This window comes from Bos javanicus, chromosome 19, assembly GCF_032452875.1.
Source record: "Bos javanicus breed banteng chromosome 19, ARS-OSU_banteng_1.0, whole genome shotgun sequence".
In the NCBI taxonomy this organism is placed as follows: domain Eukaryota; kingdom Metazoa; phylum Chordata; class Mammalia; order Artiodactyla; family Bovidae; genus Bos; species Bos javanicus.
In genome coordinates this window covers 27,900,784-27,916,736 of record NC_083886.1, presented here as the reverse complement: position 1 = coordinate 27,916,736, position 15,953 = coordinate 27,900,784, and the positions used below count along the sequence as shown (strand labels likewise).

The window sequence follows — 15,953 nt, the reverse complement described above, 5'->3', positions numbered from 1 at the left end:
GCATGTGGTCCTTCGGGTTTGGAAAAGCTTGGGTATTCATGGCTTTGCTGGAAGGCGGGGGAGGCGATGGAGATCTCTCCAGGGAGGGGCTCATTAGAAAAGGGATCAGAGGGGAACAACTGCAGCAGGAATTTCTTGGAAATACCTGTTCGTTGTCTCTCCTGGGGCCCTTGCACGTCCTCATTTGGGAGCTTTCAGCAGCATTTACCTGTTTTTCTTCAGCAGGGAGCCCTGGCTTAAGGGGCCACTGAGTGATTTCAAGGTGAAGACTCCAGCCTATCCCCCAGGGGGTGTTTTTGTCCTGTGTCCTTCAGGCTCTCTCAACAGGCCAGGGTGTTTGGGGAGAGCAGGGTTTCCCATCTCTGGGTCGGGTGCTCCGGAGGCCCCTATTGAAATGTCTTCTGGCTTTTGAGTTGGTCAGGGAATGTGGCCAGTAGCAGGAAAAGGCGGTCAGCCACACAGGTGCCCGGGATATGACTGGAGGGGAGAGGGGAATTGAAGAGAGCAGAGTCATGTCGTTAATTGGGTTTCTCTAGGTGACACAGTTTTTCTTGCCATTCAGGTCATAATTTGTTTGGTGCAACGCTGGGCTAGGAGACCTGACTTGCTTCAGATAAGGTGATGGTTGCTGAGGAGGGGGAGATGGAACATTGAGTTTCTCTCTCTCTGTGTATGTGCGTTTAGGGGAAGAGGGTCTGAAGGCTTTGGGAAGGAGAGTCTTAATCAGTTTAAACTGTGATTCTCAAGTCAGGCCAGCTGGGGTGTAAGATGGAAATCCAGGCTCCCCTTAGTGTACTATCTATAGCGTGAGTCCCCACCTTCCCTTCCCACCTTGGTTGTTGATTAACTCGCTGCAGGTTCCTGTTGCTGAGGTGACTTAAATATAATAAAAACAGGTGGGTCCAAACCATGATCTTTGGCTTAAACCTTGTGGGGCTCTGCTTGGGCTTCTCTTTTCCTTTAGCCTCTTCTGCTAGTTTGGCCTGGATCCTCGGCCTGGGATTTCCAGCAGTTCTGCAGACACCCTATGACCTTGGATGTGGTATTTCCCTTCTTAACTTCTCTACTTTTGAAGCAGTGTTAGCCTCTTTCCTCAATCATCTCCTGCCCTGTTCTCCTCTCCTTCCCTCCAGAGAGGCCCTTGACCTGCTCCCAGTGCTTATGGTCTTTCCTGCCTCAGGCATTTTAAGAAAGCATCCCTCTTCCCCTACTACCACCCCAGTACTCCAGGGCTTGAGGTGGGGGGAAGCACTTCTTTTGAAATAGGACTGCAGAAGGCCTGTTGGACTTTTCTCAGGGAAGGACCTGTCCCCTCTGCCCCACCTCAGAGAGCCCCTGTGTAACAGCTGGGCTCAGTCATCTCTTATTCTGTTCTTGTCTGTCGAGAAATGGCAACCTGGAGAATTAGCAGAAAAGTGTTTCTCTAAACTGGGAAGGGGGATTGGAGAGGAGCATATTCAGCATTTATTAGCCAGCCTCACAGAGTCCAAGTTGTTTTTATTCTCTTGTTTCAAGATAAGGCTTAGCTTTCAGGTGGTGATGAGAGTCATAGGCTGATATTAGGAAAGATTGAATGGCACTATCTCTTAGCCATGGGTGGGAAGGTGGGTAGACCTGCCACTTTGTGACCACAGGCACGCTTGACCTCTTTAAGGCCCTGTCTTCTGGCCCAGTAGTGTGGGGTTGTGTGCCTAAGTTTAGGTCCCCGCTTTCTCACTTATGAGTAACCATGGCCTTTCTCCCCCTTCTTCCCGGGTTGGCTGCAGATTCTGCCAAGAGCCTCACTTTCTCATTCTCCATTTGCTCATCTGTATAGTGGTGATGGTACTGAACTCAGAGTTACTGAGGACTGGGTGAAATACTGCATATTAAGTACTTAGTCCAGTTCCTGGCACATCATGACCATATGATTGCCCTTATTGTTAATTGTTATCAGATGACAATCAGAGAAGGCTTCTGGCACAAATGTATCTAAAATAGCACTCCCGCCCCTGCTTCATTTTTGTATAAATTTTTATATAGCATCCCTCAGTCTGCTTTGTTTTATTTTGTAGTCTTTATCACCAACTGACATGTACTTGTCAACCCTGACTAAAATATAAGTTCAGTGAAAGCTAGGATTTTGACTCTTCTGTTCAGTTTTGCATCCCCAGGGCCTATAACCGTGTTTTGCACGTGGGGGGGTCTCAACTGTTGAATAAATGCGTGTCCTAACAAGTGAAAACTCTTAGCTCTAAGCTCTGCTTAAAGAAAGCATTCAATAAACATCATGCTGGTTAGGCTTTCTCTTGCCTTTTGTATAACACAATTAAGAATATATCTTTTCTGAGTTTTTTGGAATGAGACCTCGTCTGGTGGTAAACAGAGCTCTGGAAGCCTCCATCTGAGACTTGAAGTAAAGTTAGGATCTTCCAAGAGAAAAAAAATGGGCCTCTTATTTCAGACCCTTTCTGTGTCCAAGTTTGGTTATATTCCAGAAGAATCTTCTGACTGGTAACTCCTGGCTTCTCACAGAGCAGAAATATCAGTGGAAGTGGATGGGACAAGGAGGGAGCAGGCCCTGGGCTGACCTCTTTCCTTTTGTGTTGCTCCTCGTGGTTGACCCGCTTCACAGACCCAGCAGCTTCTCTTTACTGTCCGGCCAGCTGGAAGTTTTAGACTGCAGTGTCCTTGGAACCGGGGGGGGCTGCGCTCAGTGTGTATGGAAATAACACCACGGCGCACAGGCAGGAGGGACTCGTTGCCGGGCAGTCGTGCTGACAGAGACGTTCTTGCTCTAACAGTCTTGTGGTGTTGTGTCTCTTCTCTGGAGGAGCCTCTTCCCTTTCCTTTTCTCTACGCCAGGCTGTGGAACTAGCACCACTTGGAGGGCTGGTTCTGGGCGTGTGTTTCTAGGCCGATGAGCAACCACTGCACTCTGATGTGCTGGCTGTCCAAATGTTGATGATAGATGCCTCAGGCCAGGGCTGGACAGGCTGATCTGCAGCAGAAGCAGGGGCTTTGAGTGGGGACTTTTTCCCTAGAGAACTGCAGGTGAGGGTGGGGCTCTTGGGGGAACTAGTGGCACTTGGAGTGAAGTGAAAAGCTGCTTTGTGAAAAGTGAAAAGGTAGCAGAGAACTTTGCTAGAAGGAGATGTTCACCCATCTTCCAAGCTAGGAAGGAGACATCGCCACCTTTTGTGCCCCAGGTAGGACAGAGCCCTTGCCCTTTGTGATCCACAGAGGGGAGGGTCTTTGGAGAAGTGAGGTTTTCACAGTTAAGAGAACAGTAAGAGGGTCAGCAAGAGAGCTGGCCTGCCTACCACCACCAGCTTCCAGCTTCTCCCAGGAGTTCAGTTAACAATAAAATTCTAATTTCAGATCTGGCCTCCATTCCTTTCCACTCTGAACTGTGTGCCTAAAACGGGACAACAGCTTGGGTAGGTTGAGTGTCCTTGCCCGTCATCTGGGGACAAGATAGCAGGAAGTGTACAGCTGCCCTTTATGAGCTTGTACTTTGGCCTTGGTTAATAAATAAGGAATGTGGTGACCTCTCAACCCAGGAACATAAAACAGTTCTGGGACTGCAGAGCATCTCCAGAAGCCGTTTGAGAGTCTGCCCGACTGATCTTTCTGTCTCTGAAGTTGTACCAGAGAGTTACCTGTAACATCCTTTTCTGCATCAGTCAGCAAGCATTGTTGGTCTACTATACTGAGAATCAGGTTCTAGATACTACAGGAAGGATGTAATAATGTGATGATACCATTCTAAGCCATTTAATCAGAGCTCTGGGAGCTTCCACCTAAGCAATGCCTTTGCAGGCTGAGGCTCTCCCCAACCCCCTCACACATATCCCCTACCCCCCTCAATTTTTAAACTTTCTGTCTTCCTCTATCTTAGAACCCTCAGGGTCAGAAAGTTTTTGTTAACTCTGATTGCTGTGACTCATACTCATTTTCTGTCTGTAGTGGTCAGTCTTCTTGAAATCTGATATCCAGTCTTTCCCCCTCCTCCAGCACTCACTTTACACCCACAACTCCCTCAGTTTTTTCTTTAGTAGGGCTGAAGAAATAGAACAGAAAGCGATCAAGTTAATAAGTCAAGTCTCAAAGCATTTCTCAAATGCCCAGAGAATATAGGAAGATACAAAAATATGACTTGGGAGAAGCCCACGTTCATTCTTTTCTCTCTCTTGTTCTCCCTGGCCTTTTCCTCCTAACCAGCCAGTCCTTGACTTCAGTCTGGGATTCTTCCATCTACGGAACACTCCCCAAGAGGGTAATTGAAAAGATGCTTGAGGTTTTTTGTTCTTAATATGGGGAGGAGATGGTAGAGGGAGGAGAAAATAAAGGGATGGAATTATGGTGACCAGGAAGCCCTTGGAGATTTTGCCCAGTGACCAGACAGCCAAGGATGTACTTGCTGAAGGTAGGATTTCCTGTTCTCCTTGAGAAAAGAACTAGAACTAGGCACAGAAGATACAATGACACACAAGATAGACACAGTTTTCCTATGTTCTAGTAGTAGGGAGAGACATTCATAAAACAATCATATGTATATCTCTCTATGTATAATCACATATGCAGAAAATTGCAAGCCATGATAAGGACTGTAGCAGAAAACTTTAGCAAGCCGTGAGAGCACATAACAAGAATTGTTTTTACTTTTTACAAGACAGAAATATTTGTTTGGTTGGTTGAGAGAGAAATCGCCTGTCAGAAAACCAAGCTGACAATGCCACAGAAAGTGGAGCTAGAGGTGAGCAAGTGGGTAGAATGTGGTGATGACCCGAACTCGGAGACCCTGGAATGGGGCTGTTCTTAGGGTGGGGCTTTAGGTCAACAGTTAACCAAGGGATAGGGGCTTGAGGATGGGGGGAAAAGTCCAGGCTTCATTTCCAAAAGGATTTCTTCTGAATCTTCCTATGAGAGAAGAAAAAAAGTTTGTCTCTTTCAAAGGGTAAGGGTATGTATGTGGAAAGAGCATGTGACTCTTATTTTTATTTAGTGGGGGGAAGGTCTCAGTACTGGGTGTGTGCGAGTTCACACGTCCCTCTGCAGAGGGTGACTGCGTGTGCTTGTTGTCTTAAGTGGGTGTATGAGGGAGCGGGTGTACCACTAGATGTTTTAAATCGGGGTGCCCAACCTCCGGGATCTCCTGCCTCATGATCTAATATGGACCTGATGTAATAATAGTAGAAATAAAGTGCACAATAAATGTAATGCACTTGAATCATCCTGAAACCACCCCCACTTACCAGTCCTTGGGAAAGTTGTCTGCCACAAAACCGGTCCCTCGTTCCAGAAAGGTTGGGGACTGCTGTTTTGTATCATATTTATGTATGTAAGGTACACAACATGTTTTGATAGACATAGGCATAGTGAAATGATAACTGCAGTCAAGCTAATTAACATTTTCATCTCCTTACACCTGTGTGTGTGTGTGTGTGTGTGTGTGACTTGATGTCTTTGGCCCCGAGTAGTGCGTAGGGTTGGAAGGTAGGTAAATCTCACAGGAATAAGCATGAGCAGGCCCAGCCTTGGAGTTAGCTTCCATGGTCAGTGGGATTCTGCCTAAGGCTAGGTGGATACTGTATGTATAAACAGGTCTCTCTCAGTTTACACTGTACAAGTCAAGGATGAGTGGGGTGTGTCGGGAAGTGTTAACAATTTTGCACAGAGAACCACAGTCTTGGGTTTCTTGGAGGAGCCAGACTCCAGGAGCGGCTGAAATGTCAGGAGGGTGGGGCGGGCTGCCAGAAGTGTGTGGTGGCCCAGCCTGTGGTGTGGAGAGAGGGATGGGTGGAGGTCATGGAGACTCTGCCTGCAGCAAGGGGAATGCTGCAGGTTGGTAAGGGAGCAGCCGAGAAGACCTTGGACCGAGGAGGGAAGTGTGTGTCCTCACAGTGGGAGAGTCTTTGCAGCCAAGGGTGACAGGTGAAGCTTCTGTAGTCACAGCCAGGAACTGCCCCTCTCAGAGCCTGTGACTACGTCTGTGCCTGTGGTGGTGAATCTGCTCTGCCTTTTGGAGGAGAAGGGCCTCTTGAAAGCAGGCCCATGGCAGCGGGTCTTCTGAGGGAAAAGGGGAATCTTATCCCACCCTCTTCCACCAAAACCATCCAGGATAGGATCTGAAGGGCCGGACTTGCCAAGTTGTCTCCTAGACCACAGGCTTGGAGGAATTTTCTTTCAGCAGTGGTCTCTGCAGGGACACACTGAGGATCAGTAGGGCCGAGTGAGGAAGTTGCCACCTCCTTCCAGTCATCTCAGTGTCCACTTTCTCCACAAAACCTCCCCTGACTGTGCCAGCCCTCACTGGTCACCTTTTCACGGACCTTGTAATTTAGCATTTGAATATGTTTCACCTCTACTAAAATCATATTTCATCATCTTGTTTTCCCTTTCACTTCCTTAACTATAGGAACCATAATCCACACTTCGTGTTGAGCCTCACAGTGCATACAGACTACACAGCAGGGTTCAGTACTTATTCCCTTGATAAGCGATCAGGGGACAAACATTCTTGTCACTTTCCCACCGGAGTGCCTCGTATGTGCTGGGCACCATGTGACACAAAATAGCATCGTTCCTGACTAAGTGCTTCCCAACCCAGGGGGACACTGCCCTCCTGGGGGTGTTTGAAAATGTTGGGGAGGGAGGTTTCATTGCCAATTTGTCTCAGAAGCACTAACAACTTTAAATATTAATATGTGGGGATCAGGGCTGTGAAGCACCCAGTGATGACCGGAGAGCACACTGAAGAATTATTTTCCCACCCACCTTGCCGATAGGGCCTCTTATGAACCTGTTATGGATGTGGAAAAGGTCAGGGGAAGGACTGGACAAGTTTCTCCCGTGAAGTCAGAAGTCGATCCTAAGCTCCCTCCTTTCCTTCTTTCCGGGCGGAGAGAGGAATATAGACTGTAAACTACTCGTGCGCATGGCACGAAGCTCTTCTTGCAGCTCGGATCTGTCTGCCAGCACACCTCTGGAGGTAAAATGGGCCAGCTCCAGAGCCAGACTGCAAGGAAGATGATTTTCATGTTCTTTCTTCACCGCCTACCCACTCTCTCTTTCAAGGCACATTTGTAAGAGAGTGGCTGAAAAGCATGTCATACTTGGTCTTCAGTTCTGAGCAGCTTAGGAAAGAGTCTTCAAGAAAAGATTCAGACAGACTTTGTCTTGTAATAACCTGTAATGGAAAATAATCTTAAAAAAAAAAAAAATATATATATATATATAATTGAATCACTCTGCTGCTGTAAGCCAGAAATTGACACAGTTTTGTAACTCGGCTCTACTTCTATTGAAACAGAACAGTTGGACATGGGGTGCCCTAAAATCTGAGCAGCAGGGAGGCGAGAGGAGGAGGTAGGTGTGAGGTCCCAGTGTGAGAGCAGAGGCTGCTGCAGTGGTCTTTTCTCTCCAGTCTTGGCATCCTGAGGTTGGCCCCGTGAAGCCAGAGACGTGCTGAGGGAGTATCGTTGCTCAGCCTGCAGGGGAGTGACTAGAGGGAAGACCACTTGGCTAGTGTCTCCTTTGGAGAAGGACAGAGCTCTGGGGGTGAGTGAGTGGCTGGGAGCAGAGTGGCTGGTGGGGATGCGTGAATGTCGCAGGGCCACCATCACTTCTTGCTATCCGTATCCGACTCGAGGGGGCAAGACTGATGGGCTCTTGGTCTAGTCTAGCTAAGGTTTGGAGAAGTTGGGGAAAGTCCCTCTCACTTTCACAGTGTCCTTCACCATGGAAACTACCTTCAATCCCAGAGAGCAGGGTTGGGGAGGACAGACAACATGTGGTTCAGAAGTTGGCCAGTCCCTGTATCCCTTCAGACCTCTAGGAAGCCCTCTTTTTCTCTCTTTTTCAGTTTGGAACAAAAATTGCTCTGATACAAGTCATTTATATTTTAATGTGGATTCATTTCAAAAGGGGTTCTGGAGTGGAATAGGGAAAATAATGAATCCTTGCTATGCAGAGCATTCCCTCCTTGTATAATCTCATTATTCCTCACAGTAACCCTTTGAAGTGGGATATTTTCCTCATGTTTCAAGATGAAGAGACCAAGGCTTACAGAACTTGGAAATTAAATAACGTGCCTGAGGACAGCCACTAAGCAGCAGGTCGCAGAGTCGGGCTCAGGTCTGACTCAACCCAGAACCTGAGCCCGTGCGCCCCTGCGCTGCTGGAGGCCTGCGCCCAGGCGGCAGGCGTCTCGGGGGCGTGTTGAGGGGAGGGCGCCTGCCGCTGACATTCTGGACTGTGTGCCTCAAGCAGTGTTGTCTTGCACTTGCTTTAATCATGGACATGTGGCCTGTGGGAAACAGGCTTTGTGGGCTCACTCGGGACAATATAACACTGTCCATAAAACGTCTGTGGTGAAGAATTGTATTAGGAAACTTTGAAACATGGCCTGTTTCATGGTTTGGAGGCAGCCTGTAAGAGCAGTGGTCACGGCCTCTAAGAGGTCACCGTTTATATCTGTCTTGGCAGTGGACAGGTTTTAATCACATGGGAGCATTTTTTGAGAAGAGAGGATGACTCTACTTATTTATTTAGTAAATGACTTAAAAATTTTTTAATATTTAATTGTCTGGCTGCAGCGGGCCTGAGTTGTGGCGTCAGGATCTCTGTTGCGTCGTGTGGGATCTTTCGTTGCTTACGTGGACTGTAGTTGTGGCACAGGGACTTAGTTGCTCCGCATATATGGGGTCTTAGTTCCTCGACCAGGCATCGAACGTGTGCCCTGCATTCGCAGGCAGATGGGTAACGACTGGACCATCAGGGAAGTAAAAACATAGTAAGTGACCTTAGCCTGAGCCATTGGAACTGCTGGTGGGTTGGTGTTGATGGGCACATGCTGAGAATACAAAGATCCAGGGGCCTGTGCCCAGAACTGGTGGAGATTTCTGGATGTCAGGCTGCCAGGCGGCATTCTCTGATGATGGGAGCGAAAAGGGTGTGCAAGAATTCAGATTTATTCTGGAGGAAAGAGCATTAATGATTCAGAAGAAGCCCTGTTCTTCAGAGGGAGGAGAAAAAGACTGGCTCATCCATCCCACCTTAAAATTAAAAAAAAAAAAAACTGTAGTTATTAATAAATATACACAACATAAAATTGACCATCTTAGCTGTTTTTAAGTGCACAATTTGGTGACATCAAGTACATTCTTGTTGTGCAACTGTCACTGCTGTCCCCTCCAGAACGTTTTCATCTTCCCCAGCTGAAACCCTGTCCCCATGAAACACCCAACTCCCCACCCCCAGCCTCTGGCAACCACCTATCTGTGTCTCCTCCCTTTGTGTGTGTGCAGAGCTAAGCAGAGGGCTGACATGGCAGATACTTACTATTTGTCGAGTCAGGTGAGGTGACCTGTTTCAGAAGTCCGTGTGTCATCAGCCAACCCGGGCCACTCCCCATCCTCCTGGCTCCAGCGCAAGGCATTAGGCCTCCGAGGGGGGTTTTCAGTGAAATGGCCACATGGAATCACAAAAGATTCAGGAACGGAAAGAGAAGTTGAGGGTTTCTTTTCCGTATTCAGCTCCTTTTGCCATCTCCCAGCTGGGCTTTGCTTTCTGGTTCTGTTGTACTTATATGCGTCATCTTGTTTACTCTTAGCCCTTACTTCTCATCCTGGGGGTGTGGTGGGTAGCTACAGAGGAAGGTGGGAAGGAGACCATGCAGGGGACGAAGCTAATCAAATGAAACAGCATATCTCTGTGTGTGAGGGGTTCCTGTGTTAACAGAGAGGGCTTATCCCTGGAAGTAGAAGAAAACCATCCTTAGATGAGTACATTGTACCCAGAAGAGGGTCTCTGTCTTTTCTGTGTTTCCCCTTTCCCAAGGGGTGGCCAGTGGTGTAACTCTGGCTGGCAGCTTATTTGACAGACATGTATTCATGTATCATGAGGAGCAGAAAGGTGACATCAAGTAGAAGGAGGTAGTTGTTTAAAATCAGGCAGTCTGAGCTCAGGAGCTTCTTTCCTGTGGGATGACAGGCCACAGCAAAGGCTTAGATTCTCACGGGGAGGAAGGAGTGGTCAGCTGTGAAAGCTGTCATGGGGAAATCGAGGGCAGCCTTTGAGGCTCCTTTGATGTCACCTTCCTGGGTCTCCAGGCCTGCAGAGTTTGGAGCCTGGTCAGGCTGTATTCCTCTGTGGTGTCCACACCCTTGGACAGACCCAAAGCATGACCTAGAATTGAATTGGATTTCTTAGAATACAGGTGACCAATTCCATGGCCTGCCTAGCCTCCTCCCTTTGTTCACACCACTTACAGTTTTTTCATTGACCTTCGTGGGGAAGGAAGTATAAAGGAAGGAGAGGCAGGCTTGGCAATTAAGTCACCCAGGAAGAGAGGAGGGCAGGGGAGCCCTGTGTGGTGGAGAGGCCTGTCTTACAGGTCAAGATCTAGGCCACAGGGCCTCTAGTCGAAGGTTCGGGGAGCAGCTTAGGATCCCCTGTTCGGGGCTGTTTCCCTGGATCACCCACCCTGGTGTCAGGTCCCAGGGCCTGAGGACTCGGTCTTTTCGGTTTCCTACACACAACCTTACAGGAGGCTCCACGTGTTCACCATCACCTTTCAGGGTCTGCCCCATGGCCCTCCTCACCACAGCCCCTCTCACTCCAATCTAAAGCCTGTTTCTTTCTTAGACTGAGTCAACTATAAATGGATTGATGGTTTTTCTTGGACTGAGCCTGGTTCACTCACCCCTGGTGCTCATGGTGCAAATGGAGGAGCACTGCACTCCTCACTCATGGGAACACAGCCTTCCCTAGGTATTATCCTACCGTCTGGCATTGTGCCTGCCTGGATATGGTTGTTATCACCACCACCGATAAAAGCACGGAGTGGCTTAAGTGTCCATGTTTAAAGCAGAGCCTCCATGGACCATGTGACATTTTTAAAGGTGCCAGCCGCGGGCCAGGGTCCCAGAGCTGGTTAGACCTGAACTCAGAGGCTCCTGCTGCTCTGCTGCAGTGCCCAGGCCCGAGCAGAAACAGAGGGCTCCCGTGTGTTTGGTCAGTCTGGAGTTCAAGGTGCATTCTGTGCAGATGAGGTGTGTGTCGCAAGTCAGTGATTAATGTACCCACTGCTGCCCGCATCCCGCGCCCCATCCTTGAAACCTGCCCAGGTGGGGCAGGAGTGACGTCTGCAGAGAGCTCCCCGGTGGAGGCCTGCTGACACAGGGCTGTCAGAGTTGAGGCAATGTGATATATGGAGCCGGCATGGAATCAGGAGCCTGGAGACCTGGCTCCTGTTTCAGTTCCTCTGGCTTACAGGATGAGCGTCATCTCTCTGGGACTTGGGTTTCCTCACTTAGGAAAACAAAGGGATAAGAATAGAGGCTCTTAATCAGAGGCATGCTCAGAGTCACCTGGGTAGCTTCTTTAACCCACGTTTTACCCAGACCCTGCCCCTCCTCGCCAGGTGATTCAGTCTTCCCAGGGCAGGGCCTTGGTATGTGTGTTTTCCCAGGTGAGCAGATTCCCTTTGAGAACCACTGGACCAGATAATCCTTAAGCTCCCCCCCGCCCCCAGACCCAAGAGGCCTCTCCTCCCTTCTTTCCTCTCTTCATTGCTAAAAATCTTTGAGCACCAAGTTGGGACGTGGGGCAGGGCATCCAGGAAGGATACCAAAGAAAGGGAAGGTTCAGAAAGATCTGAAGGACCATTTGAAGTAAGAACATCAGTATGGGTGCGCTCCTTGTTGTTCAGTTGCTCAGTAGCGTCCAACTCTTGGCAGCCCCATGGACTGCAACATACCATGCTTCCCTGTCCTTGTCAATCTTCCAGAGTTTCCTCAAACTTGTGTCCATTGAGTCGGTGATGCCATCCAACCATCCCGTCCTCTGTTGTTCCCTTCTCCTTCTTAGGCTCCCCTGAGTCTGTTAGAGCTGAGGGAAGAGGAGGCAGACCTGGTGAGGACTGACCTGGGAAGACAGGACATCTTTACTTGCCCTTTGAAGATAGGGAGGGACCTGGATATCGGGGCCTTTCCCATCCTCACAGGTGTTGGAGAGGGATTTGAATCCAAACTCCAGTTCTGTCACTTACTGTGTGACCTCTGGCAAGGTCATAATTACCCCCATGCCTCATTTTTGCCATTTGTCAAAGACCCACCTAACAGGGCTGTTTCGAGGGTTAAACAGAAATGTATAAGTACTTGGCCTGGTAACTGCTCGTTAGATAGGTGGTAGCTGCATGATTTCTCCTATGAAAGCCCCCAGAAAGGATGTCTCCTGGGGTTCTGTTAACATTCCTCTTCTTCACATTTTGTTTGGGGAAAGAGAAAACCACCCAGTGTCTTGAGTTCAATCTTAATGGCTGTCCGTGAGTGAGTCACTCAGCCCCTAGGTGTGGGTCTGGCTTTCCCTTCTCTACCGTAGAGCGTTCTACCCTCTTCCAGTGGAAAAAAGAGCAACTTCAAAATCTAATGTCTCAACTTGAAACTCCTGTTTGTCCTGCCCCCTGAGTCAGGAATTCCAGCCCCACATGCCCTTGAGTGTAGATGCTGCGGGCTCAGCTGGGGGTGGGGGTAGATCTGCACCTCACCCTCGGGACATTCTGATGGGGATAAACCGCTTGGTTCAGATGTGAGAGACAGGACTTTACACCGAAATGTGTAAAGTGCTTTATGGAAAGGCTACTTGGATCCTCGATGGCCTTGCCTGGAGACTTAAGGCTCTTTCTCCTTCAGGACCTAGGGCCTTCCCCACCTCTGACCTTCGCTGAGTTAACTCTGACTTGTCTTTTTGGTCTCAGACTAAATATCACTTCCCCATCAGCCCTTTACTGCCCCAACCCCTATCATAACCTCCCTTTAATCTTTCAAAAAGTATTCTGTGTACTTTTTAAAATTTTATGCGTTTATTAATTGATATTATTTCTTAACTGCGCTGGGTCTTCGTTGCTGCGCATGCGCGTTTGTCTAGCGTGGTGAGCAGGGACTGCTCTCTGGCTGTGGCGCGCGGGCTTCTCACTGTGGCGGCTTCTCTAGTTAGGGAGCACGGGCTCTAGGGCGCACAGGCTTCGGTAGTTGTGGTTTGAGGTTTGAGAGCACAGGGTAAGTGATTGTGGTGCCTTGGTTTAGTTGCTCCACAGCATGTGGGATCTTCCCCTACCGGGAAACGAACCAGTGTCCCCTGCGTTGCAAGGCCGATTCTTAACTGCTGGACCACCAGGGAGGCCGTGTACTTTTTCTTACTGCCTACCGCAGTTCAGTGTGTGTAGTTGTGTAATTGTGTCTTTAATGTTTGCTTCCTGTAAGCTCCACAAAGGAAGGGTCTGTTTCTGTTTCATTCACTGCCACGTTCTGTTCTCTGCCAGGCACTCGACGTTTGTTGAATGACTGCACGACCTGGTCACAGGGCCCTAAAATTGGCAGGAATGTAGCCAGGGAAGCTTTCTCAGGATAAAAGAGGAGAGGTGGGCCTGGTGAATAGTTGGATGAGCATGTTTGCTCCATCTTGCTGGTCAGGAAATTCCTCCCTCTGTCTCACCTATGTACCCCTTGGGCTGTAATTTATTCTGAGTTGGTCCTTGGTGGGGCCAGAGAATTTCTGGTCTCCACCCTTCAGAGAGTAACCCTTTCTAAGTCTGATTCAGACAGTCCTACCTTCCCCTCCCTGTGGGCCCCACCCTCCACCTGCTCTTCTCTCAACTGACTCAGCTTGGCGCCCTCTACCCTTCCTTCCAGAGTGTCTTCTCATAGTCCCCTGTCTGTCATAGCCTTCCTCCCTGTGTCCTCTCTGATGGCATCTGGCCAGGTCTTCCCCATCTGGAAGTAGAAGCCACATAGGAGTCAGACAAGACCTAGGCTTTCTTGGTCATGAACCCTCCCCAGCCTCTTGCCTGGTGTTTGTGGACACCTGATTCCCACAGGAGGCGGTTGGCAATGAAGTCTAATGGTTTGTTTGTGCTAGAATGGAAAACCAGCAGCGAGAAGCCTTATTATTATCCAGCCCCTCATTGTTGTCATCCTGCATGAGCTTGGTGTCTGCCCGCCTGAATGGCCTTGATGTCTGCCCCCCTCCTGCCTCCTTGCTTCCAAGCTCTGCCCTTTCTCTCCTGTTGTCTGCTTGCCAGGGACCCCCCCGCCCCCCGCCCACCGCACCGCCCCCTGTGCCTTTCAGCCCTGCCTCCAAGGCCGTAGTCCTTTTTTTCCTCCCTTCTCTCTCGCCTGCCCTCCTCACAGTTCTACTTTTTTGTCTTGTCTATTTTCTCCCAAGCTGCCACTCTTCACTCTAAATCCCAGGAAAATCACCTTCTGACAGAGTTTTTCCTTGGCTCTATGGGAGGCAAGTCTCTTCATAATGACTCTGCAAATTTATAGCACTTTTGTGGGTATCAAAATGTTTGTACATCCATGAACCCTTGTGAGCTGGGGTTGGGTTGGTAAGGAAAAGAGGCTCTGCAAGCTTAAGTGATTTGCTGATTTGCCTTCATGATATGAAAGAATCAGAGCCAGTGCCCAGGCCTTCTGATTCTCAGTGAAGTCTAAACCATTCCCTGTCATTCCGTCTTACTAGCCTCCTGGTTGCCTTGCTGCTTCAGCTAAGGAAACATGTCTCCGAGTCATCCGCTCCTACTTTGGAACCTTCCTTTAAGTTGTCTAAGATGCGACCTTCCTCTGCCCTTCACCTAACCCAGCCTCTGCCCCCTTCTTTCTCCTTTCCAGAAAGCTTGGCTCTCTTCTCCCTCAGGAACCTTCCCCGTTCTCTATTCTTTCCCTGTTGCTTCTTACAGCCTTTGGGTCCTTGTTAATGTTTCCCTTTGATTTTAGCCAGTGATAAAGGAGTTCCTGCTATAGGAAAGTCCGCTTTCTAGTAATATATGTTTACCCAACATATAAATTATGGGGCACTGATTCACATAACAAAAGAGGATTCACTTTCAGTAGCTGCCCTTGTTCATTGCTTTGAAGTGACTGTTTGTGGATTATTTTGGGAAAAAAATGGAGATTAAACCCAAAGCTAGTGTTAGAAACCATAGCACTAGGGAAAGGGGATGTTTTATCTAAATAGCACCTACTTTCTTCTGTTTTTATATCCATTCAACAGAAGGGTATTGAACGTAGCCTTGGGCTTCTCTGGTGGTTCAGTCAGTAAAGAATCTTTTGCAATGCAGGATACCTGGGTTTGACCCCTCAAGAAGGAAATGGCAACCCACAGCAGTATTCCTGCCTGAAAAATCCCATGGACAGAGGAGCATGGCGACCATGGGGTCGCAAAGAGTCAGACACAACTGAGTGACTGACACTTTGACTTCTTAAGACTTTGTCTTGCAGAGGACAAACAATTAAAGAATCAGTCACAAAAATGAAGTTGGGGCCACGAAAGGGGCCGTGCAGAGTGCCGTGGGAGCAGGACCACAGTCAGGGAAACTTCCTGGAGGAGATGGGGTCTGTGTTGAAGTCTGGAAGGATGTGCTCAGGGCATCCAGGTCAAAGGGAGGGGAGAGATGGAGTTGGAAGAGTGGACAGCATGTGCCCAGAGGTGAAAAGGGGCGTGGCGTATTAAAAGAACCAAGAACTCCTTGCCTTGCCCTTCTCCCCCTACCCCGCCCCCCACCCCCACCCCCACTCCCCCACCCCCCACCCCCACCCCCCGCCACAGGACGGGAATGGGTGGGGCTCCAGGTAAACCATCCTTTGGATCATTAGCTGTAAGGCAGTTAGATCTGAGCCTAAGGAAGAGCCTCTCTGGCCCACAGAAGGCCAATGGAATCCAGTGGACAGAGCTCTGGGGCACGTGTGCCATGGGAGGCCTCCTTGGATTTGCCATCAGAAGACGAACCAGGCTCCACTTTGAAAACACAACGTCTTGGAGCCTTGGTTTCCTTATCTGTGAAGTGGAGTAATAATTCCTGCCTGGCTTCCCTCCAGGTCAGAGGCACAAATGAGATAATGACTGTGGAAACACCTTGTAAATTGTGAAGAGCTGGGTGGTTGGATGGTGGCAGCAGAGGCAGCAGC

The 15,953-nt window shown here is 49.1% G+C and overlaps 1 protein-coding gene across 28 annotated transcripts in view; it reads left to right on the top strand.

The window, feature by feature from the left end:
- MINK1 (misshapen like kinase 1) overlaps positions 1 to 15,953 on the top strand; it is a 47,081-nt gene that overhangs the window by 1,118 nt on the left and 30,010 nt on the right. The window lies entirely within an intron of this gene.